At 40.8% G+C, this 25082-nt stretch overlaps 1 protein-coding gene and 1 pseudogene across 4 annotated transcripts in view; both read left to right on the top strand.

Annotated features, from left to right (window-relative positions):
• The first annotated feature begins 14796 nt into the window (after positions 1 to 14796).
• On the top strand, positions 14797 to 16229 carry LOC125164356 (tubulin alpha-1A chain-like; annotated as a pseudogene).
• A 957-nt stretch (positions 16230 to 17186) lies between these two features.
• The window catches only part of IL6ST (interleukin 6 cytokine family signal transducer), a 56064-nt gene continuing 48168 nt past the window's right edge, over positions 17187 to 25082 (top strand). For all 4 annotated transcript variants that reach the window (XM_047840365.1, XM_047840450.1, XM_047840284.1 and 1 more), the window contains exon 1: positions 17187 to 17415. The gene's annotated coding sequence lies outside the window, so the exon portion shown is untranslated. The remainder of the gene's footprint in view (positions 17416 to 25082) is intronic.

Here is a 25082-nt window from a genome sequence, read left to right as displayed (position 1 = left end):
ACACTGGCTTAACAGACATAAGCAGAAACTGTGCCATGCAAACCAGGATATTTGGTGGCCATATCACAGAAGACATTGTGGTTGATGCCCCAACCTCTATTCCACCCCAAATGACTATTCTAAGATAGTAGTCCTCAAAGTGTGGTCCCAGACCAGCAGTACTTGTTAGAATTGCAAATTCTAATTGGCAGCTTGTTAGAATTGCAAATTCTGGCCCCAGACCTATGGCATCAGAAACTCTAAAGTAGGCTGGGCAGCAATATGTGTTTTTTAGAAGGCTTCCAGTTGATTCCAAGGAAGGTTAAAGTTTGAGATCCACTGCTGTAAGCCAATCATAATATTCATTTCCTTCATCAGTGATGGGTTTAGGACCAGGCAGACCTAAAGGCAGTTTGAGCCAATGAAATATAAAATGAGGCTAGCTGGGAATTTCTGGGAAAGATAAATCAATCTCTTGTTGAACAAGGGAATATATTGCCTTATTGAAGACAAATGACTCTGTGAACTATAGACAGAGTTCACTTGAAAGATACTAGCACTGTTTGGCTGCTGGATCAGCCAAACCTCTGCAGAAGTCCATCCAACCTCTGCACTATGTGAAAGGATCCATTTGTTGAAGCCATTTCTGTTTCAACCAGCTGAAAGCATCCTTCCACACCAGCACCCATTCCCACTTGTCTTGAACCTGCCTTTGCACTATTATCTTCTGCATCTTCTCTCACTTTTCTCCCTTCCCTCCCCACCCCCTTTCTCATAGTCGGATCTCACCCCTCTTTCAGTCCACTTCACTCCTTCCCTCATAAAGGCCGTTCTGACTGCTCTACCCCAACTTGTCTCTTTGTCAGAATTCAGTTTCCCTTGCTTTCTGAACCACTGATCTGTTTTCATCAAATAATGCCTCCTACTGCTTTGTCTCCTGAGGGTACAAGTACACATACAAGTACCTGGCGCCTGGCATTGGCACTGGGTGTGGCACTCTAAGATGCTCAGGAAATATTTGCTGTAGATGGAGATTAGGGATCTTGTTGTAGATGTGGTAGATCTAGGAGGTGAGGGATTTGGTGTGGCACCACTTGCTGCCGCTGTTAGCAACGGCCCCCATCCCCAGGTCACAGGTGTTCCTCAGCTATGACCCCGATGTCAAACCCTGCCTTAATTACAACTCTAATCCTCCCTTGGTCCAAAACTAGAGTTAGACACCTTTTTGGCATCTATGAGCCAGAAACTCCAGGAGCAAAAAGAGACAGGCTAACAGGTCAAAGCTTGGCCCCCTGCACAGAACAGGACTTCACAGCACTGAACTGGGTCTATGCAATAAGTAGGAAACGGAGTTGCCAGACCATCATTAGTACCCCTCTCCATGTTTACTCTCTTCAAAAGCTGGATACCACCAATGGAGTTATTTTGGTGGCAGGAAGCTGAATGAGGATGGATGTGAGCCAGAGATTACTCTGGCTCCTAAGAAAGTGGCATAGCTTAGGGTTAGAGGATGTGGGTTTTAGAATCAGACCACCTGGATTTGATCCTTGATGGAGTGTTCCGTCTCCTTACAATCTTGAGCATGTTATTTGACTTCTCTGACTCCCAGTGTCCTCATCTGTAAAATGGGGATACTAATCATGTGTCATTTTCTTATAGGAGAAATAAATAAGATCATGTATGTAAAACACTCAGCATCATGCCTGGAACATAGTAAACACTCAGTAAATAGTAGTGATTGTTAGTGACTCAACCTCTCTGTGGCTCAGTGCTGGTTTCCTTCCTTCCTGTGGATGTGGGAGGAGGAGGGCCTGATACTTGCCTATTCATAGACAGGTCAGTGAATGAAGAGAGAAGGGAGGAAATTAGAATCTCAAGTGCAGCTCTAGAGAACAGGCTTTGCCCTGGCTTTCTGCCTGCCCAGCAGCTGTGGTTTAGCATATGAATGGAAAATGTCCTCCTTAGCACAACACTTTTTTCACCCCACCTTCCCTAGCCACCGCCCTCAGGGAAGCAGGGAAGTTTTGTGGTTGATATTAACTCCTTGCATTTGCCCAGCACCTTTACAGTTTAGAAAGCCCTGTCCCATCTTTTGTCTCATTTGGCCCTCATACCTTGCTTGTGCTGTAACCAAGGGTAACCCCTATAAGCCCCATTTTACCCAATAGGAATCAGAGTGATTGATTATGTGACTTGCCAAAGGCTGCACAGTCAGAAGTTACAGAGCCAGGACTGAAAGATGTTCTGACTCCATCTTAGTCATCTGCCCTCCCTCTTCATGGCCCCTATGCCCAGCTCATGGAAAAACGTTTTCCAAAGAAAAGCATAGTTTGTATGTTCTACGTGTAAGTTTATTTCAGCCAAAGTGTCAAATGGTGAAAAACTTCTTCACCTCTTTCTTCAGGATCCTTTGCTTCATGTTCAAGTATGTGTATGGTTCCCAGGAAAAAGAGAGGAAAGGTCTGTTTTCTGTTAGTTATGCAGAAAGTATTTACTGTCATGCCTGAACTCTAAGCAGTAACCAAATCCTATGTCACTTGAGTGTTTGCCCAAATCTCTACCTCTTATGCTAATTCAAACCAAAGTTCCCATATTTGTCCATATATCATGATCCTCTTCCTTCCTTTCAACATTCAGGGAAGGAACCTGAAGTGTTTATGGAAATTGCAAAAAGAGGACAAAATCAGATGAAAAGATCTGGAGACCTGGGGTCAAAATAGTGGGAATTCACTGCAAAAGGGAAGGATTCTAAGCACTTGTGTGAAATAGGAATTTTTTTTTAACATTGATTTATTTATTTTGACAGAATGTGCATGCACACGCGAGTAGAAAGGCAGGGAGAGAGCAGGAGAGAGAGAATCCCAAGCAGGCCCCATGCTGCCAGCACAGAGCCCAACATGGGAGAGGGGGAAGCTTGATCTCATGAACCATGAGATCATGACCTGAGTTGATATCAAGAGTCAGATGGTTAACTGACTGAGCCACCCAGGCAGCCTTGAAACAGAGAATCTTAGTGTGAATCATGTTAAGCAAGCAACTCTGGTTTGGGACAGCTAATTTTGTGCAGAAATCTTATTCTCAGACTGGCTAGGAACTGAAGATACTGCCACCATTGGAACAACCAGTCTTAGTCTCTGAGCCATCCATACCCACTACTGTAAGTATAAAGAGTATAAAGAGCCTGGGCTTCACGATCTTACAGACCTAGCTTAGAATCCTGCCTCTGACATTTACCAGTTCTGTGACCTTAGGTAACTTCCCTAGCCTCTCTGAAGTTAGGTGTCATCTGTAAAATCGTAGAGTAGTACCAACTTTCCAAGTTGGCGGGAGGATTAAGTTATCCAATTTAAATAGAATATCTGGTACGTAATGGATGATTAATAAATGGTAGGTATGAGTTCTTTTTTTAAGCAATTAAGAATTATGCCATGGCCGTGTTTTCTAAACAGTATCCTTATAGATAATACAATTTAATGAAAATAGCAAAATGACAAAAATCCATTGGTGATTCTCAGCCTGAATAGTCCCTCTCTGGCCTCCCAGGGGTTCAACTAGTTACTCAAGAGCCTCAATTATTTGTAGAGGAAAGATTCTGCATCTCCGTATGAGGAGATCACTGGGTTTTAACATCAGATCCAGGTTGTTCCAAGTCATTAAGTGCTGTATCACCTTTACTTGAGACAGTGGAAAAGCCTGATGCCATCCCAATTCTGCCATGAACTATTTGTTTGAACCAAGGACTAATTGGAACTCATTGGCAGGTCCCAATTTCCTCATCTGCAAAGAAGTTTGGACATATAGTCAATTTTCTGGAGTCTCTACCAATTCTTTAAAGCTGTGACTCTGGAATCTAGAACAAATCCTACCTTGACTACTGGGCAAATGGGTAGCAAGAATTAGAAAAATGAAAAAAATCTACCTCATCTTCACCAAGGGGTTATCTACTAAACAAATTGGTGTGTGTGTGTGTGTGTGTGTGTGTGTGTGTGTGTGTGTGTGTGTAAAGATCTGACATTTATGTTTTTGTTATTTTGAGACCCTAAACTATAGACTGTTACTAAGCTATCACAGTTTACTAGTCAGCATGTAAGTCTTTCCATGTAATAATCATAGTAATAATAATCATAAAGCAATAATAACATACCTTTACATTTATAAATATTTTTGCACATAAAGCAACTATATATATAATTACTATATATATAATATACTATACATATATGATATAATATAAAATACATATATATATATACTATACATATATATATAATTTTGATTTCATAATGACTTGCTGAAATAGGCTATATTCCTATTTTACAGATAAGGAAATGGAGGTTCAGATGAGACAAGTAACCTGCCTAAGGTTATAGAGCTAGTAAGTGGCAGAACCATGTGGTCTTCTGTCCCCTCACCTTATGATTCCTCTCCAACCCATCATCTTACACAGTAAACCATGACCAATTGTGCAGTTTGTAAAAGGTGTTGTGCCTGCCTCAATTTGCCTAACTGGTTGCTCCCACCAAGGCCTGGCAGAACAGAAACCTGAACCAGCAGCGCCCTACCCCATGAACAGTGCTTTGCACCCTTATACATAATGTGACACCTGGGAACTTCACTGAGAGACTAACACAAAACGTGAAGTCATCAGAAGGCACGAAACAGCAACTAATAATTCTCTATATTGGTGTTGTTCCTTTTCTTCTAGAATGTTAGTTTTACAAATGCTATCATAGATTTTCCTTTAAGGCAGCTTTAATGATGTGACCCATTTCCTTATGTGAGAAAGGCTCAAGAATATTGGAACTCATTACTTGTCTCAAAGAAGAAAATATTTTGTTTGGCACAATGTGGACTGTTGATCCACAAGTTCAACCTGACTGTTCTACTTAGAATAAGCACAAATGAGTTTAGATCCACAAATTCAGGATCTAAATATTATGGCCAAATTCTAAAGAAATTGGCCGTCTTACAAGTGAAAATTCCAACCAAAATGAAAAACACCTTGCACAGAGGCAATACTGTATACTTTCAGAGACAGGGCCAAGGCCATGCTGAGGGTTTTCAGAGTCATGCAATGGTAACTCTTTCTACCCAGGATCTGTCATACTTCTAATCAGTTTTTTCCCCACTGTTTGGTCTTTTTGCCCTGCATAGCAAGTTTCTCAGGTCATGATGGAGTATGTGTTGGTGTCTAAAATTTTTCTCATAGAGAATATGAGGATAGGGCCAAGTGGGCCAGAGGCTTCTAGGAAGTTCGAGCCTCCCTTCCCCTCTTCCTCTCCCTCATAAGCCATATCCCAGAAACCATGCCAAGAGGAGCTTGAGGTGTGGCTGTAGGAGAGGCAAGAGTTATGGAGCAGTATGTTATATGCTCCCTTCCAAGACCAGACCCAGGCTAATTTGAAGTCCCATACCCTCTAGCTATGTCTACTGTCAAGATGTGTATCTGTGGAATCTACTGGAAGATTTCATTGAGCTAATAAAAGCATTAGGAGTATAGTCAATAAAATGAGCTTTTAACAACATGGAAAATTGCTTAGGCCATAAGAAACAAAACCAAGGGCATATACAAGTAAAAAAAAAAATGCTTAGAAAATAAGATTTGAAAAAAATACACCAAAATATTGACACTTCTAGGCTGGAAGTACTCAGGACTACTGCTCTATCCTGCCCAGTGAACATTCTCCCTTCAGGAAATAATCCCCTATATTTGCTTTGGTGAACCACCCTCCCCTCATTCTCAGACAAGTGTCCTGGGTGAAGCTACAGATGTGGAACCCAGTGCACTAAAGCTAATCATCTTATCTCATTCCCCTGCCATAATCTGTGCATGGACATGTAGCCTAATTAGAGTCAATGAGACATGAGGAAATGTTTACTACTAGACTTTGGTGGAAAGGAAGCTTTCACTCTTCTATTGAAATGGTGTATGATGCTAAGTTTCAAACTGCTACAGTCATTTGTCACCATAGAGTGAAAGCATGGTAATGACTCAGGTGACCACAGAGTAGAGTCCAAGGCTCCAGACATACTGTCCAATCCAAGTAAAGAGAGAGAAGCCAGGTCCTTTGTGACATCATTTGAGCCATTGGATCAAAGCTTGCCTAGAGCCTCTGGACTTGTCAGAAGTGGTATTGGGTTATTTTGTCACTTGCAGTGTAAGGAGCCCTATAACTGATACAGAAATTGATACTGTATTTTAAATTATGAAAGTCATTTTTCACTCTGTAATTTATGAATAGCCATTCCCATTGTGTTTAAGAACACAGTCTCTGGATTCAAATCCCAGAGTCTCTATTTAATAGCAATGAGACCTTGGGATAGTAGCTTTACCACTCTGGACTCAGTTTTTCCATCATTAAAAGGTGTATAATAATACTTACTGCACAGAATTTTTATGAGGATCGATAATTAAGATATAAAGCACTTAGAAAAATGTCCAGCACATGGTAAACACTAAGTGTTTGTTATCACTTTGATTTCCACACAAAGTGATCCCCAAAGGAAGCTGCATGGCAGAGCATTGGGGATAGAAAAGATTTTTCTTCCAAATGTCTCTATCCCATTACATTTTTGACAAGCTCGAAATAATGAAAATCACTAGAAGGTGTTTGTGAAATATGTGGTGAGGTTACAAGGTGGCATCATGAGAGAGTGTGATTTTGAGATCACTGAAGACTTGGGTTCCAGTCCCCACAAACAAATTTTTAGCTGTGTGGCCTTGGATAGTTATTTAAATTTTCAGAGCTTTTGCTTCCCCTTATGTAAAATGTGAATGAGAACACCTTCCACATTGGAAAGATTATTTGGGATATTAAGTGCCTAGTAGAGTCAGTTGGCTGGCACTCGAAGGGTAGTTAAGATGACTAGTTATTCAGGCATTGAAAATTTGTCTCTGATCAGTTAGAGAAAACAGTATAACTTATTCCTACATGTAAAAAATAACTTTCTCTTCTTTTTAAAATCAAAATCACAGTTTAAATGGTTTAGAATCATTTTGTGGATATAAGGTTAGATCAGTTAGTCCATGAGTAGCTAGGTGCTAGAGGTTTAAAGATATACTGGGTTTCCCTTCTCCCTCCTCCTATCATTACAGATAAACACATGGAATGTATTGTCCATTCTTTCATTTTTTGCTCTGCCTTCATGCGTGCAGAAAAAGGTGGTGTGTGAAAAAACATCCATGATAATGATGTTAAGAGGTAAAAGGGGAGAAAGGAAGGTATGCAGAAAGAGCCAGGGAAGGGAGATGTGTGATGGCACATTGGGGCATTGGCGGTCCTCTTTCACAGAGCTCCATAGACAGAATCAGAGCTGGACACAAAAAGTTCAGTTCCAGGCGGGTTTTTTTTTAGTTTTTCCATTTATTTACCACAATCAAGAGTGTGAGCTGCCTTGAATGTCCCTGGAAATTTTCTACGTGACCTTTGAGGCTCAGTTCCCAAGTCAGTCAACCCTTGGGAAAATGCCTCGTTTTAAGCTCTGGCCCTGGGTACTTGAAAGCAAGTTTTCATATGGTTGATCTCACTCCTCATCTCATTCCCTACACAGCAAAAATCACATTAAGGACAGCAGATATGCTGTATTCTAATTTGGGGTGTCTTACCTATGACTGTCATGGCAGATGTGAGAAGAGGGAGCATACACTTGGAAGAGCTAAAAATTTTCTTCTGATATGTCAAGATATTTTAGTAAAATTCATTCCAGATTATGTTTTTTCTCTTTGTACTCCCCATTTACTAACTCTCCCCATTGCTTTAGAAAACTCATCACGGCATTAATAGGGAATAAAGGTGTCAAACTCTTGGCTTTCAAGTTCAAAAGCCTTGGTCCAGTATAAGACAGAAGGGTTTGGGAAGAGGGTTTGCTGCCCAGTTTTAACTCTCCCTTCTGCTGTGATAACAAACATTTAGCATCAACCTCCCACCCACACCCACTTCCAGGCTGATAAAGACTTCCCAAGTTGGGGAGAACAAAAGTAGAGAAATGAGTGTAAGCAAGAGAAATAGAGGTATTAGAGTTATAAGAAAGGCTCTTTTACCATGCCCTTTACCTTGAGGTTAGCTCTATGGTGGGGAAAGATGATGGAGGCTCATGATGATGTTGGGGATCTGTTACCATGTAAAATCCTGGGAGGCAACAGCCTAACGGTGTTTCCTAGCACACAATGTTGTGACAGTAGTAAGGTAAAAATGGTCACATAGAGTGCTATGGATAGGGAAAGCTTAAGGCAGCCCCTCTGAATCTCTAGCAGCCCCAGAGAGGCACAGATGAAGAGCTAAATTGCTCCTAGACTCTCAATAAGGGCACAACATTTAGCTGACAAAGGGCCCAAGGGGTCCAATAGCCATAACAGTGCATCACAAAAGTGGAAAGTGGCATACGACGTGCACATCATGAGTCCAAGTGTGTCAAAATTATCTCCACAGGTACCTAATGTAGCACCCAAGAACCACATGGGACTATTGGTCATCTCAACAGATGCCAGGCCATGTCAAGACTAAGGACAGAAGCCCTTTCCTGCTGACCCAGAAGTTAGCTAACACTGGAGAAAAGGAAGTAGAAGAGATCATCTGGAGTCATTTGCATTCTTTGTTGTAAGTTTCTCAGGGCCTAGAGCAGGGAAAAGTCAGATATATTTCTGGGAGGAGGCAGTAACTCCTAGGATGAATATTGAAAGATGGTAATCAAGTTAGGCAAAGAAAATGAAGCAGGCAATGATAGGGCAAGGGAACAGCATACGCTGTCTTTTCTTGGCATGGAAGCAGGAAACAGTGTATTGGAAGTTGGCCCAGGAACCATTAGCAAATTGGTAATGTGACAGCCTGGTGTTGGAGGTTATATTAAAGATAAGGCTGGAGAAGTAAGGAGAGGTCAGGCAATGGAAGACTTTTAAGACACACAAAAGTGACTTGGTGATAAAAAGGCTTTGAAAGAGATGGTCACATTTTCAGCATTGTGCATGATGGATTTGAGGGTTTCATTCTGGTTGTTTATTCCTCCCTAACAAAACTTAGTAATTTAAAATAACATTTTATTACATGTCACAGTTTTGGAGGTCAGGAATTGGGCAGGACTAGCTAGGCAATTCTTCTGCTCTCTGTGGCACTGATTGGCATCATGGTAGTATGCATCTGGCAGCTAATCCGGTATGGATGTTACAAGATGGTTTTACTTTTGGTAACTGGGCAGGTGGGCCACTGTCCCTCTCCATGTCATCTCAGCCCTCTTCATATGGTCTAAGAAGGAAATTAGACTTCTGACATAGGGGCTCAAGATTTCCAGATACCAAGGTGAAAGCTTTTCTTAAAGGTTAGCCCCTGGGTGCCTAGGTGGCTCAGTTGCCTAAGTGTCTTACACTTGATGTGGCTCAGGTCTTGATCTCAGGGTTGTGATGTTGGGCTTCTTAATTAAAAGGAAAAGAAGAAGAAGGAGAAGGAGAAGAAGAAGAAGAAAGAGGAAGGAGAAGGAGAAGAAGAAGAAGGGGAGGGAGAGGGAGGAGGAGGAAGGAGAAGAAGGAGAAGGAGAAGAAGAGGAGGAAGAAGAGGAAGAGGAAGAAGAGGAAGAGGAAAAAGAAAAGAAGGAGGAGAAGGAGGAGGAGAAGGAGAAGAAGAGGAAGAAGAGGAAGAGGAAGAAGAAGGAGAGGAAGAAGAAGGAGAAGGAGGAGAAGAAGAAGCTGCCTCTGAACGGGCATAGAGGCACTTTTTCTGTATTGTATTGATCCATGCCATACTCAAGCTTCCCTAAATTCAATAGGAAGAAAAATAGACCTCACCCTTCCACAGGGGATATCATGGAATTTGTAACCATCTTTAAGCCACCACAGAGTCTGAGGAGGTGAGATTGGAGGTAGAGAGAAGTACAGAGTTATTATAATCCCCAGTTCATTAAGTATTCTTGCATGAGCACTTCCAGATGTTGTCTATTTCTTTATTTTATTTAAATTCAAGTTAGTTAACATACAGTGTAGTCTGTTTCAGGAACAGAACCCAGTGATTCATCTCTTACATTTGACACCCAGTATTCATCCCAAAAAGTGCCCAAATGTTCTCTTAACACCTTTCTCACAGCACTATGACGTAGCTGTAATTGCTGGTTTGTTTACCTTTCTCATTAGACTTTGAGAGTCTCAAGAACAACACATGTCTCTTATTCAGATACATATCTCAGTGCCTGTCACATAGTGAATGTTCAGTAAATGTTTATGGAATAAATGAATTGAATAAACTGGAACAGTTGGTATCCCCTTAATTCCTGGGTCTTTGGAATACCAGAGCAAGCTCCTATTTAATATAATTCCCTTCTCTCGATCCAGCTCTTTTTATTGACTTAAGAAATGCCAGATTTGAATATGTAAAAATAACATTCAGTGTATACATATATGTAAATAGCTTTAAACTTTTGCCTGCTATGTTAGTTTTCTATTGCTGCACAAATTACTATAAACTTATCTTAAACAACACACATTTATTATCTCACAGTTATGGGTCAAGAGTCTGAGCACAACTTGACTGAATTCTCTGCTTTGGGTCTCACAAGGCTGCAGTCAGTTTGGTGGCTGAGGATGCTGTCTTATCCAAGGCTTCACTTGGGCAGGATCTGCTTTTGTTGGCAGAATTAAGTTCCTTGAGGTTGTAAGACTGAAGCCTTCAGTTACTTACTAGCTGTTGGCCAGAGGCCATCTTCCATTCCTTGATACATGGATCTCTCCATATAACTGCCCACAGAATGGCAGTTTGCTTCATCAAAGCCAGCAAGAAAGAGTCTCCTCACAAGACAAGTATTTCAGTTTCATATAACATAGAGGCCACAATATGGCAGTTTGAGTTTTCAAAGCCACAACAGAGAGACACTAGCAAGATGGTCACTGTAATCTTACATAGCATAGTTCTTTACAGCCCTTCTCTCACAGAGAGGAAATCACACAAAGAACACTGGGAAGCAAGAGATCATACATAGAATTTACACTAAGTGTCTGTGTATCATGCCTGCCTACAGCAAAATAGTGATTCTCATAATTTGAAATACAAGCTAGATTAGCTTTGCTCCCATTCTTATTTGACTCAACACTAAATTCCATTTATTTGTCAATCCCAGAAAATGATCAAACCCTAAAATTCTAAAGAAAAATCAGGACCATTTTCAAAACATTCCAGCTATTCCTACAAGTATATTCATTTAATTTTTGCCTTTTCAGTAGGCACCAGTGCGCCAGCTTCCCTTGAGGAGACAGACACACATTTGCCTCAGCCATTATTTAATACAGTTAGTACTGAAACTTTATCCAAATTCTAGGCAAAGGGCTGGAAATTCTTGGCCATACAAACCCATAAAATAAAATATTTTTTTAAAACATTCATGTTGGTACTTTCTTATTTATCTGGTTTTAGTACTAAGTATCAAACTTCTAGCCAAGGAATCTGTTTTGTAACTGAAAAGTATTCTTGCATATGAGGGTCAACAGCGGAAAAACCTTTGCTTCTCCAAGTGTTGTGTCAACGTTAACAAAAGCAAAGTATGGTGAAAATCCTTAAGGTGATATTTTAAAGCTAGTCTGGGCCACTGCAAAGCTGTAGTCCTAATAACGGACTTCCTTATCCTGTGTATTTGTCTGGGAATAGGATACACCTGACTGTTGCTCACACTTCTGCACTGGCCTTTCATTCTCCCTGTGAAAGAGGGTAGTGCAAGATCATTGACAAACCCAGAACTATTTGATAGTTATCCAGAGGTCTAGAGTAACAAGATGCTAGACTCCCTCTGTTTCGATTTGCATTTGTGTTTAACCTTTATACAGAGCAGTATTTATTTCATTTCTTTTTTTTTTTAAACTATTTATTCATTTTGGGGACAGCACAAGCAGCGGAGGGGGAAAGAGGATCCAAAGCGGGCTCTGCACTGACAGGCTGACAGCAGGGAGCCCAGTGTGACTCCAACTCACGGACTGCAAGATCATGACCTGAGCCAAAGGTGGATACTCAACCGATTCAGCCACCCTGGTGCCCCTATTTATTTCATTTCTAACTCTCTTGATCTACTATAGTTATTCATTAAAATGAAATAAAATAAGCAAATACTAATAAATTAAGAAGTTTCTGCTAAATTCTCAATTTTAAAACGATAGCCATAAAACTGTGGTGTTAGAAGTTAGAATAGTGGTCACCAGTGACTTTCCAATAACCAGAAGGGTCCTTTTGCGGGTGTTGGTCATGTTCTTTTTCTTGATCTACATGCACATTATATGGCTCTGCTCAATTTGTGAAAAACTATCAAGTTGTGCTCTTACAGAATGCCCAGTGATTATATATTATTCTTCAGTAAAATTTTTGAAATGAAGTCACATTCATGCTTAGTTTTGTTGCTATGAAACGAATTTGTCATGTTTTTGAGCTTGCAAATTTGGTTGCAACTTGATTTAAGTTCATATTTCATCCCAGACTTATTAAGTAGACTACAGTGTGGCTGAAGCTGCTCCATTTTTAAACTTATTTTGAATTACTTTTCATTTTTATTGGTGAATCACATGCTATTAGGTTACAAAGATTTGGAGTCCCCAAGATGTCCCCAACTCACCATTGATTAAATATTTAATTTTTTTAAATTTAATAATTTAATAAAAATTTTTAATTTAATAGTCTGAATTAAATATTTAATTTTTAAACTTTCTAAAGTATTTTATGCTAATAATGAAAAACATTAAACTAGGGGACTGAAATTGGTAAGAGTAGGACCCAGGACACAGAAGGAGGAAACCTTTTAAAGGAATAAGGCAGTGGGAAAAAAAGAAAAGGATATACAGTTGCCTCCTAAATTGGGGAAAAGATAAGATTGCTCACAAATGATGGTATTGGTTTTTCCCAGGGAATAATGAAATAAGATTCCATGCTAGGAATAAATGTCAGGGTGGGGCTGGTAGTTCAAGCACAAGGGATAGTTAGGAAATAGTATTGATAAGGTAAATATGGCTGAAGGTCAAGGGGATTGAAGATACTAGTAAGAATGCAGTTAAGAAAGTTGCTAAAAGGGTTCCCACAGTTTAGGGAGATAAAGTGAAGGTAGGAAATAACTAATAAACTTTGAGAACCAAGACTAGAGGTCACGCTGAGGACAAATCACAGAGTAAGTGGGAGTGAGGGAGTAAAAGAGGCCCAAGAGTAGGTGGCTGTGGGTAGAAAGAAACTTAACAATTGAAAATTTTGCAGGTGGAGTAATTTCATCTGATGACTGGATTCAAGGAGTGGCTACATCTGTGGGTTTCTGATAGAGTGAAGTTGAAGATGATTGGAACAGAGAAAGATGAGAAATTGTGAGGTCAGGGTGCTAACTGAGTCATTATCATGTTTGCTGAAATCATTAGGCTGGGGCAGGACATGGGGATAGTTCCAAGGCTGACACAGAGTTTCGGAAACACACTTGGGCACAGGCAAGGAAGTAAATGGCTATCTTGATGAGGGCCAACTGTATGCAAATAGCAAGCAGGCAAAATTTCTCTCAGACATATATTACCTTTGTCACATAGCATTTTTTCCTAGCTTTGTTCACCTACTCTCAAGTCACCTCATTGTCCTCGTGTTGCTGTCTCACTGTACACTTCCCAACTCTCCACTTTTGATACATGTGAAATCCCACATGATCCTAAGGCATACTTGGAAAGTTCTTAATTGATATGTCACTTTATCCCACTTATTACTGAATTTTTACAGGGCTTTCTCATGACAAATCCTAAATGTAAAAATGGTCATTTTGGGCCACTACCCTAAGGAGATGTTTGCAAAGTCCTAGAATTCCAGCCAAGGCAGAAGGGCTCTTCCTGTTCTGAAAAATATTTCTCCAATATTGATTCATTCTTTTAGCCCAGGAGTTTATCCCCACAAAATATGAGTTTCTTAGAGGTTAGGGCTGGACTAAGGCAGTACAGAGATACCCACAAAGGGACTAACTCAGTCTTTTGCTTTTTTGACCAGTGCACAAGGCAGACTACTGTGCTGTGAGATACTTTTTCCTTCTGACTTTATTCCCTGTGCCAGAGTAATATCATTTTCAATATATGCTGTGATGTGAAAGATTTAGGAAGCATTGACAAAACAGACATTTAATGACTACAAATTTATTTAGCACCTACTATATACAAAGCACCTCATCTATTTTAACTCATTTAACCTCTACAGCAACCCTATTAGGTTGGTACCCTTATTCTCATTTTGCAGATAAAGAAACCAAGATGACCTGCCAAAGGTTACAGACATGGTAAGGGACAGCACCAGGATGCAACCTCAGGTCATCTGGAAGCAGAAGGTACACTTAACCACTACACATTGCCTCTAAATAAATGTTTGCTAGATCTAAATAAAAATTTTAACTTAACTAGATGTTATATGTTTGTTTTAAACACCCCTATAAATGGCAGAACTAGAATACAATCCAGCCACACTCTGTAAATTAGCCATGGGATGATGAGGAGCAGCAAGCTGAACACACTGAAGCCTTGTCTATGTCAGAGCGCCATCTCCAAGTTTGCTTGGGACTCCCTTAACACTAGACCTACTTCTCTGTCTTTTAAAAATTATCTGAACAACAAAAAGATCATAGTATATCCTGCGTTTTACTCTGGATCTTCAATGTAATAAAAAACTTTATAATTGTTAATTTATAGGTATATTGCCCTCTTATAGACTGTCATTTTTCCGCAAAAGGCCCTGGCCTCTCATGTATTTCTTTACACACACACACACACACACACACACACACACACACAGCTTATCTTTTAAGTTCCTCATCTTGCTTTAGGAAAAAAAAAAATCTGAAGGTTCTCTTACATCGACTGCCTAAGAGTCGCGCTATAAGAAGCAACAACCTCTCCTCCTCTCTGCCATCTGCTCAGCAGCCGCAAAGCAGCAACCATGCGTGAATGCATCTCTATCCACGCTGGCCAGGCTGGTGTTCAGATCGGCAATGCCTGCTGGGAGCCCTATTGCCTGGAACACGGCTTCCAGCCTGATGGCCAGATGCCAAGTGACAAGACCGTTGGGGGAGGAGATGACTCCTTCAACACCTTCTTCAGTGAGACGGGTGCTGGCAAGCAGGTGCCCAGGGCAGTGTTTGTAGACCTGGAACCCACAGTCATTGATGAAGTTCGCACTGGCACCTACCGCCAGTTCTTCCATCCTGAGCAGCTCATCACAGGCAAGGAAGATGCTGCCAATAACTATGCCTGAGGGCACTACACCGTTGGCAAGGAGATCATTGACCTTGTCTTGGACTGAACTCAAAACTGGCCGACCAGTGCATGGGTCTTCAGGGCTTCTTGTTTTTCCACAGCTTTGGAGGGGGAACTGGTTCCAGGTTCACCTCCCTGCTGATGGAACGTTTCTTTGTCGATTATGGCAAGAAGTCCAAGCTGGAGTTCTCCATTTACCCAGCTCCCCAGGTTTCCACTGTAGTTGAGCCCTACAACTCCATCCTCACTACCCACACCACCCTGGAGCACTCTGATTGTGCCTTCATGGTAGACAATGAGGCCATCTATGACATCTGTCGTAGAAACCTCGATATTGAACACCCCAACCTACACTAACCTAAATAGGTTGATAGGTCAAATTGTGTCTTCCATCACTGCTTCCCTCAGATTTGATGGAGCCCTGAATGTTGATTTGACAGAATCCAGACCAACCTGGTGCCCTATCCCTGCATCCACTTCCCTCTGGCCACATATGGCCCTGTCATCTCTGCTGAGAAAGCCTACCATGAACAGCTTTCTGTAGCAGAGATCACCAATGCATCCTTTGAGCCAGCCAACCAGATGGTGAAATGTGACCCTTGCCATGGTAAATACATGGCTTGCTGCCTGTTGTACTGTGGTGATGTGGTTCCCAAAGATGTCAGTGCTGCCATTGCCACCATCAAGACCAAGCGTACCATCCAGTTTGTGGACTGGTGTCCCACTGGCTTCAAAGTTGGTATTAATTACCAGCCTCCCACTGTGGTACCTGGTGGAGACCTGGCCAAAGTACAGCGAGCTGTGTGCATGCTGAGCAACACCACAGCCATTGCTGAGGCCTGGGCTCGCCTGGACCACAAGTTTGACCTGATGTATGCCAAGCGTGCCTTTGTTCACTGGTATGTGGGTGAGGGCATGCAGGAAAAGAAAGCTTTCTGAGGCCCATGAGGACATGGCTGCCCTTGAGGATTATGAGGAGGTTGGTGTGGATTCTGTTGAAGGAAAGGGTGAAGAGGAAGGAGAGGAAAACTAAAGTTAAAAATGTCACAAAGGTGCTGCTTTTACAGGGAAGCTTATTGTTTTGAATACTGAAAAGTTGTGCTCTGATCAGTTACTTTGTATGTAGCAGTGTATACTCTCATATACAATTACTGACCTATGCTTTATAACACAACTCTTTGTTATAGATCAACGCTGTCCATTTCTCTGATAGGTTTGAATAAAGTATTCCCTGTCTTAATGAAAAAAAAAAAAAAAATCACGGTGAGCCTGAAGGCCCATTTCCCAGGCGGGGGAGGAATGTAATGAAATTAGTTTTTGCTAGGTATTTTTATCACAGATTAGGAGGTGCAAACCGCAAAGAAAAACTAGTTTCTTGGTGTGTCACCAGCTCTGGGGTTCACTGATCAATCACAACCAACTCATTTAGTAAGTTAAAAATATATATCATGGCAAGGTTCGTTTGTGTAAGAGTTGGACCAAGGCCGGCGCCCCCACGATCTGCGGTAATCTGGTGTCCAGTCACGACCATCGGACTCTTCATTTTCCCCGGGGAGTTCCCACACCTCCTCTGTCCCTAAGGGTGGCCGGCGGTCCCTCGCGGCACAGAGTCCCTCAGGGAAGGCTGAGAAGGAAGGCCGAAGAAACCGCGGCGAGAAGAGATGGCGGCAGGCATAAAAAGCACCCGGGCTTCAGTTCACGACCCCGTTATTCCACGGAAAAATGGAACATTCCGCTCTTTCCGCCCGCAGAGGGGAGGTGGGGGGAACCCTTCGATCTGGTCTAGGAGAGGCGACGCGGGCGCAGCCACCGGAATCCCGGACGCCGGGAGCCTCGTTACGGGAATCGCAGCTGCCTGGTGTCCCGCCCCTTCGCCGTCGGGCTGCAGCCGACCCAATGCCCGGGCGCGCAGGGTCTCTCTGGGGCCAATCAGCATACAGTCCCTAAGTCCGGAGGCGGGGCGCGGCGAGGGCGCTGCGGGGCGGGGTCAGGGGGCGCAGCGCCCCGCCGTGGGAGGAGGGCCGCGTGCCGCGTCTGCGGGAAGGAGCCGGGAGCGAGCCGGAGCCGAGGCGAGGAACCGAGAGGCCCGTGGAGCCGCGCGGGGAACGCCCGGGCGTAGCTGAGCCGGAGGCCGCGGCTGCGCGGCCCACGGGCCCGGCCTGGCACCGAGGGAGTCGCGCGCTGTACAGAAGCGGAGGAGCGAGGCGCCGCGGCCTGAGGTGAGGAGGTTCCGTGGCCAAGTGAAGGGCCGTGTAGCGGGAGGATGAGGGCTATAGGTCTGGGCGTTCGGGCCCGGAGACCTGGCATTGGAGAGGGCCACCCTCCCTCGCGAGAGGGGCGCCCCAACAGCGCGAGAGCCCTAAATTTGTTAATCCCAGTCTGGAAATCCCCACATTCCTCGTTCCTTTCCCTATTCGCACACCTCCGAATTTGATCTCTACAACTTTGTCACCTACATTTCTCAACCCTAAGTGCATACCTTACCTCCAGCGCGCGGACACACACATACACACACACATACACACACACACACGTACCCTTCTCAGGCCCTCGCCCCCAAATCCCCACTTTTTGCCCCTTTAATTCCTCTAGCCCCGCATTTGACTCTTCATTTTCTACCTGGAGGTTAATTTCTCTTCCCCAAAGCCGTCTTTTCATCCTGAAATTGTAATGTTTCAACACTTTTGGAAGTTCATCTTAAAACATTTTAAACTGACGTCTTTATTCTTTTTATCTCTAACGTGTACCAGTTCTAACGAAGCCCACCTAACGCTGTATCTGAAAAAGCACCAAATTCATCTTTAAAATTTCACCCCTCCTCACCAAGCTTAAAGGTTATTCCACGCAGCAAGGTTCTGTTTTTTAGGAGATGGACAGCATTTTATTCATAACTATTTTTTCTTTGAAAAAAATATCAGGTTAGAAGTAAGACTTGCCACTTTTGTTCTTTTCACCTTAAGAAAGGACACGCATTTCGGTTTAATTTGTGTAGTTGGTATGGGGTCGTTTCACCGATTACACTGCTTTAAAATAAGTAGTGATTAGAATGCCAGGGTGACTCTTCTAAAAGATTGAAGCCTTTGGTTAAGACAGTGCTGTAAACAAACCCTTTAGACTGTGTGAGTGCCAGCTTCAAGTTGGACAACTCTTAATTTGAAATTCCTGACTCAGATCATCATATGAGCTGTTCGCCATTATCTTAATTTCTTAAATTCATGATAATTCCCATTTGGAAGTATTTTTGGACTGTAAATGGAATTTTACATTTATAGAACCAATTTGATATTAAGTTAAATCATGCTTTCCAGCTTTTTTGGGGGGGGGGTGTGGAAATTTTGAACACTTTTTTTTAATCACAAGTGGAAGAAAAAAATTACAGGATGGAGAAAGTGTGAGAAAAGGAGAATAAGTTTTGTAGTGGAATTTTTCACTCTTTGCATGTCTGTATTAATTGACAATATTCACGTTTAATTTTCTCAGAGGTAATTTAGAATATTACAGTACTGCTGCCAGCTAACTTAAGATATTTTCTTATGTAATGAAAAATGTGTACAGTGTTCTCATTTTTATTTATGAGTTGCAGTGTTTTCACTTTATTTCAACATTTTCCTAAGGGAATTTGCACTGGAGTTAAATGTTGGGGCAATTTCGATTATTGTATACCTATGAAGGAGATGTTGCAGTACCCACTTTATAAAGAAGGAAACTGAGGCTCAGGGTCCGTTGAAACCTAGATCTATGTAATTTCAAGTCCTGTACTCGCTGTTGGTCATTTTTTCATGCTGACACATTTCTCATGGAGGGTCCACTACTACAGTTTGAGAACTTTGGACTCCCCCATAACTGTTCTGCAGAGAGGGTTCCCCATCCTCCCCCCCCAAAAAAAAACTTATTTGAGTGCTTCTTATTTTAACAGGAGTCAGGATTCCCTGGCCCTAATACAGCTTGGCTCCTAGAGAAATGTGTGGAATGTTCTCATAGCCTTCTCCATTTCTTTGATTGCAAAGGCAGTATGATCAGAGTTGAAGTTTCTAGTCTATTTATTATTTTACACAACAAATACTAAACACAACTGGCTCCAGGAATTCACAAAGATGCAGGAAATATCGTCAGGACATTGATAGAGTTTACAGAAATTGAGCTGACAAATGTATGAAAAATTGCAAGGGTGCAAGGCAGTTTTTTTTTTTTTTAATTTTTTTTTTTCAACGTTTATTTATTTTTGGGACAGAGAGAGACAGAGCATGAACGGGGGAGGGGCAGAGAGAGAGGGAGACACAGAATCGGAAACAGGCTCCAGGCTCCGAGCCATCAGCCCAGAGCCCGACGCGGGGCTCGAACTCACAGACCGCGAGATCGTGACCTGGCTGAAGTCGGACGCTTAACCGACTGTGCCACCCAGGCGCCCCTAGGCAGTTTTAATTAGATGCAGGATGATACAGAAAATGCTGTAGATATATAAATTCGGGAGTGATTATTTAAGGTTTGGAATGATCACAAAAGACTGAGCAGAGGTCAGACTTGAAAACTTTGTAAAATTTGGATAAGGAGAAAAATGAAGGAAACCCATTCCAAATAGAGGTCTGTGTAGAAAGGGTCAGAAATAACCAAGCTATATTATATCCAGCACATATGTAATGCTTACTTTATGCCAGTCACTTTTCTGAGCTCTTTGCCCATATTAATTCTTTTATTACTTATAGCCTTGGGAGGTAAATGTTATTATCTTCCTTTTACAAGGAGGGCAGCTAAAGCAAAGAGAGGTTAATTTGTCTAATGCCACAGAGTTAATAAGAGGTAGATCTAAAATTCATACCTAGACAGCCTGGCTTCGGAATCTGAGCTCTTAACTGTGATGCGTATACTGTCTCTTCATGTAGTATACTTGAATGTCAGTGACTAGAATAATATGACCATACCAGAAAGTCTTTTAAAACCCACTCTTAATTGTTCTCTATGTGCCTCAAAGTATCTTAGATTCTGAGAATATCAAGGCATACGAAGTACAGTGTTATTAGTCCTGTTACCGAACGGTACTCGAGTGCATTGGGAGTAAAGATGTTTGTGGGAGTGGGGGAAATTCCACAGGAGAGATGATGTTTCATCTGAGTTATACACAGTACAAAGCAGAGTCTGGAAAAGACATTCTAGAGGCAGGGAATAGGATATGTAGATGTAAAAACTCTGAAATAACTGTGTTAGAGAAAGTCTAGTAGTTTGCAGTGGCTAGAACTTAGTGGCTAGGAGTGGCTAGTTGGGAGTGATAAAATGTAGATCAGATTGTGAATGGCAAGATGAGGTCAAGTAAGATGAAAGCTTCATTAGATTGTTTGCTCTTCTCTTTAGGTCTATCATGGTGGGATAGCTTGAGGAAAGTCTGAGTAGAGGGGGTTTTTAGAAGAGACTTTACGATTTATTTATTTATTCTTTGATCTCTACATCCAACATGGAGTTTGAACTCACAACCCCTAGATCAAGAGTCACATGCTCTATGGCTGAGTCAGCCAGGCCTCTCCAGAATAGATTTTAAATATTGGAGAAGATAAGTGAGACAGGCACATGAAGCCAAATGTTTAGACTCTTAAATAGCTAAAATATTTGGCATTAATATTCACCATTTAAGTTTCCTCTTTTAAGGAAAAGAATGACAAGTTTAAAATAATGTCATAAATAGATTCATCCACCTATAATGTTAGAATGATTTGGAGGATGGAAAGAGACTGGAAGCAGGAAGGCAGTGATAAGTACTAAGATGGTCAGTGCCTAGATTACATAGGTCATGGTAGTGGGTAGAAAAGAAGAGACAAATGAGAAAGACATCATGAAAGAAGACTGGACAAGCTAGAATTTAATAGATAAGGGACAACAATGGACCCCATTGACTTAGGCAGTTCAAGGAGGGTGGTCGTGGATGGGGTAAAAAGATGAGTACTGTGACTTTTGTAAAAAGCGGGTGCATTTATGTATGTATGTATGTATGTATACAATATGTGTGTATTGTTTTTAGACCTTTCTATTTGAGTCAGAAGCAGAATATCCAAGACAGTGATATATAACGAATCAAAAGAAAGTTTCCAGCCAGAATTCTTGAAATTACTTTGTTTGAAGATGATAGTTCAAGTCATACATCTTCAAAGAAGTTAGTATTTTTTAAAAATAGTAGATCCTAGGGCTGCCTGGGTGGCTCAGTCAGTTCAGTGACTGTGTCTTGATTTCCGCTCAGGTCATGATCTCATAGTTCGTGGGTTCGAGGCCTGCGTTGGGGCACTGACGGGGCGGGACCCCTGCTTGGGATTCTCTCTCCCTCTCTGCCCCCCCACAAATAGATAAATAAACTTAAAAAATAAGTAGTAGATCCTAAATAGTCTTGGCTCCATTCATAGCCAGGAGATAAAACCTAGCAGAGAATTCAATGAAGGAGACAGTAAAATAGACAAAGGAAAGATTTCAACAACATAATATTGTTACATAGAAACCAGGAGATAAAAGAAATTCAGGAAGCAAAGATAGTCAACAATATGGAATGTTTCAGAAACACTTTTTATATTGTCACAATGGTTACAGTCTCTTTTATTCTGTCTGACTAGTATATCTTAATGAGATTTAATGAGAAGTTAGCTACTTGATCATGACTTGAGAGCTTCATCTGTTGAAATGTGCCTATAGTATAGATTATCATTTCAAAGCTGTGTATGTAAACATACCCAGAGCAGGAGCTTTATTCCTTTCAGCACAATAAATCTGTTGTCCGGTTAAAATTTGGGTGTTCTACCTCCAAATTTTCATTTTCTGTTTACTCAGTTTCATCCTCTGCTTTGAGGTAGATTTGTATATTTACTTCTGAATAGTGCATTTCATATAGGTTGTCTGCACAATCTGTTTTTTGTTGGATGTTCTCTAGTATATATTCCCTCACCTCTATTCCCTAACACAAAGTAAACTCATCACAGCTATGTTTCAGATAGTACAGCTCTGGTTTGTACACTGGCATGTGCTGGAATTTTGCCATTGATAATCTTCATTTGACATTTAGAGTCAAAGATGGCATAGCTAACGTGTATGCTGTTTTCTCTGTTTAGAAAAACCTTTACTCATATTTCATATTTGGGCCTTCCTGGGCCCTTTCTGAATTGAGTTCTTCTATATGCTTCTGTAGCATTGGGTGCATAGTCTACCCTGTAAACTTTGAACTTCTTAAGGTTGTTTATTTGTCTTCAGCTATTATTTGTTAAGGTTTATTTCTTAGGCTGTAGTGAGAGCATGGATGGTTGTCACAATACTCTTTAGGCCTTTTCATATGTCTAAAACAGTGGTAATTTGTAAGAGGCCTTCTTCTCTAAGGTCATAAACATACTCTGTATTTTCTTCCAATACTCTTAAATTTTGCTTTTGCATTTGGGTCCGTAATCAATTTGGAGTGTATGTATCTGTGATGAAGTAGAGCTCTTTATCTTTTTGCTTGTGGAGCCAGCTGTCCCAATACTATTTATTAAATAGTCCTTTATTTCCCCAGTGATAAGAGATGCTTTTTTTTTAAATCAGATAATTAAATTCTTAAATGTACATGGGTTATTTCTGGATTTTTTGTTTTGTACCATTGGTAGAATTATTCATATGCCAATGCCATGCTTTGATTACTATAACATAGTATGTCTTAACAGATGATACAGCAATATTCTGTTTATTTTTCCTTTTGAAAGTAGGTTTTTGGCTATTATCTAATATTTCATATGAAATTTTAAATTGGTTTGTACGTTTTCGTAATAAACCACTTTGCAATTTGGATTAAAATTGTATTGCATTAATATGTTAATTTGTGAAGAACTGATGTCTCTATTATATATATTTTGTTTTTCATTCCATGATATTTGAGTCTTCCTAATGAGCTGTTTAGTAAGGTTTTATACTTTTCTGTATAAAGTTATTACATAGTTGTTTTTTTTTACATAGTTCTTATTAGATTTTTCTTTCTTAGATATATTATAGTTTTTGATGGTGTTGTGAATAGGATTTTTTCTTTTACATTTCTAATTGGTTATTAGTGATGTATAGGAGAGCTGTCTATGTTTTTTGATGATCTTTTGTTTATTAAACTCTCAGTAGTTGTGGTAGTTTGTCATTTGGTTCTCATTCTTTTTCTTAATAGATGGTATTTATACGTTTTTCTTTTTATATCATATTTATTTGCTCTATTTTTAGTTAAACCCTCTAGAACAGTATTGAATAAGTGATGACTCCAAGCATCTTGTTTGAATTCTGACTTTGACAGGAATGCATCTAATTTTTTTTTAAGTTTATTTAATTTGAGAGCATGTGAGGGGCAGAGAGAGAGAGAATCCCAAGAAGGCTCCCTTATGCAAGCACAGAGCCAATGCATAGCTCAATCTCATGAACCCTGAGATCATGACCTGAGAGGAAATCAGGAGTCGGATGCTTAACCATGTGAGCCACCCAGGCAGCCCTCTAATTCTTATTTTTAAATATGATGTTTATTGTAGGCTTCTGATAAAGTACTGTGCTACCACAGATGACCATTTATTGAGTACATACTTGTCAGCCAGATAAGTTTTAAGCACTTCACATTTATTGACTTGCTTAGTCTTCCCAAAAGTCCTAGGTAGTATGTGGGTAGGTGGTAGTGTTATCCTTATTTTACAGGTAAGGAAAATGAAAGTGAGGGATATCAAATAACTTGGCTAAAATGTTATACAAAATTAAGGAGCTGGAATTTGAACATAGGTGGTCGGATTCCAGAATCCATCCTCTTCTTTATTATAGTTCATCAAGTGGATGGTCTCTTTCAGTCTTAGTTTTCTGATACTTTGTTGTTATTTTTAAATTTTAAGTGAAGGTTTTGAATATTATCAGTTGCTTTTCAGGCATCTATTGGAATGATTATATAGTTTTCTTTTAATAAATATGATGGATAGCATTGTTATCTTTTTGCATATTGGACTAATATTTTTAGGCTAAATACTTGCTAGTATTTATGGTTTTTGTTTTGTTTTATGTTCATGTACATTGCTAGAATAAACTTGCAATGCTTTAATTAGGATTTTTCACACCAGTACTCATCATAGTTTGATAATAGTTTTATTATGTAATCCTTGTTTGATTTGTTATCCAAGTGACTGTGCACCTTGGACTCACGGCCAAAGTAGGATAATAAGGATAAGATTTACCCTCCTGCCTGAAACAGCCATAGAATAGGAAAAACACATGAAGCAATGATAAGACACTTGACACTGGATAATGAAAGGCAGTGATCTTGATAGATTGGAAACAAATAAAATGAACCCTATGACTGCACTATCCTAGTACGTTGAGAAACTTTCCAGGCCATGGCATAGGTAGGAATGCAGGGTAAGTCCCATGGATGTGCATTCTCTTGGATTTCCAGAAATGGCCTGGAATAACAAAGGTGCTAGAGTTGACAGAACAGAATACTAGAGAACTCTTGAAAGCTTCAGATGTCCCATTCAGCTGTTCAGCTGAGTACTGACCGGTGCATGCATGTAAAGAAACATACCAGGGAAAGAACCTTCTGGAGACGGTAAAGATAACAGGGTTGATCCTTCCATAGAGACAGGAATGGTACCTGTCCTCACCAGTCAGGTTGGGAACCAACCCTAATTCCTGGGACATTGGAGAGTACACAGAAGGATCCTGCCTCAGTAGTAGGGAATAAATCGTCCTAGAATAAGCACTGCTCCCATCCTACCCAGTGTATTTTTTTTTAATTTTTATTTAAATTCCAGTTAGTTAAAATACAGTATAATATTACTTTCAGGTGTACAATATAGTGATTCAACACTTACATACAACACTTGGAAGTCATCACGGGTACACTTCTTAATCCCCATTTTCACCTGTCTCCACACCTACC

This window comes from Prionailurus viverrinus, chromosome A1 (genome assembly GCF_022837055.1).
Source record: "Prionailurus viverrinus isolate Anna chromosome A1, UM_Priviv_1.0, whole genome shotgun sequence".
In the NCBI taxonomy this organism is placed as follows: Eukaryota; Metazoa; Chordata; class Mammalia; order Carnivora; family Felidae; genus Prionailurus; species Prionailurus viverrinus.
Note: the sequence above shows the minus strand (reverse complement) of the source record. Positions and strands in the feature narration are given on the sequence as shown.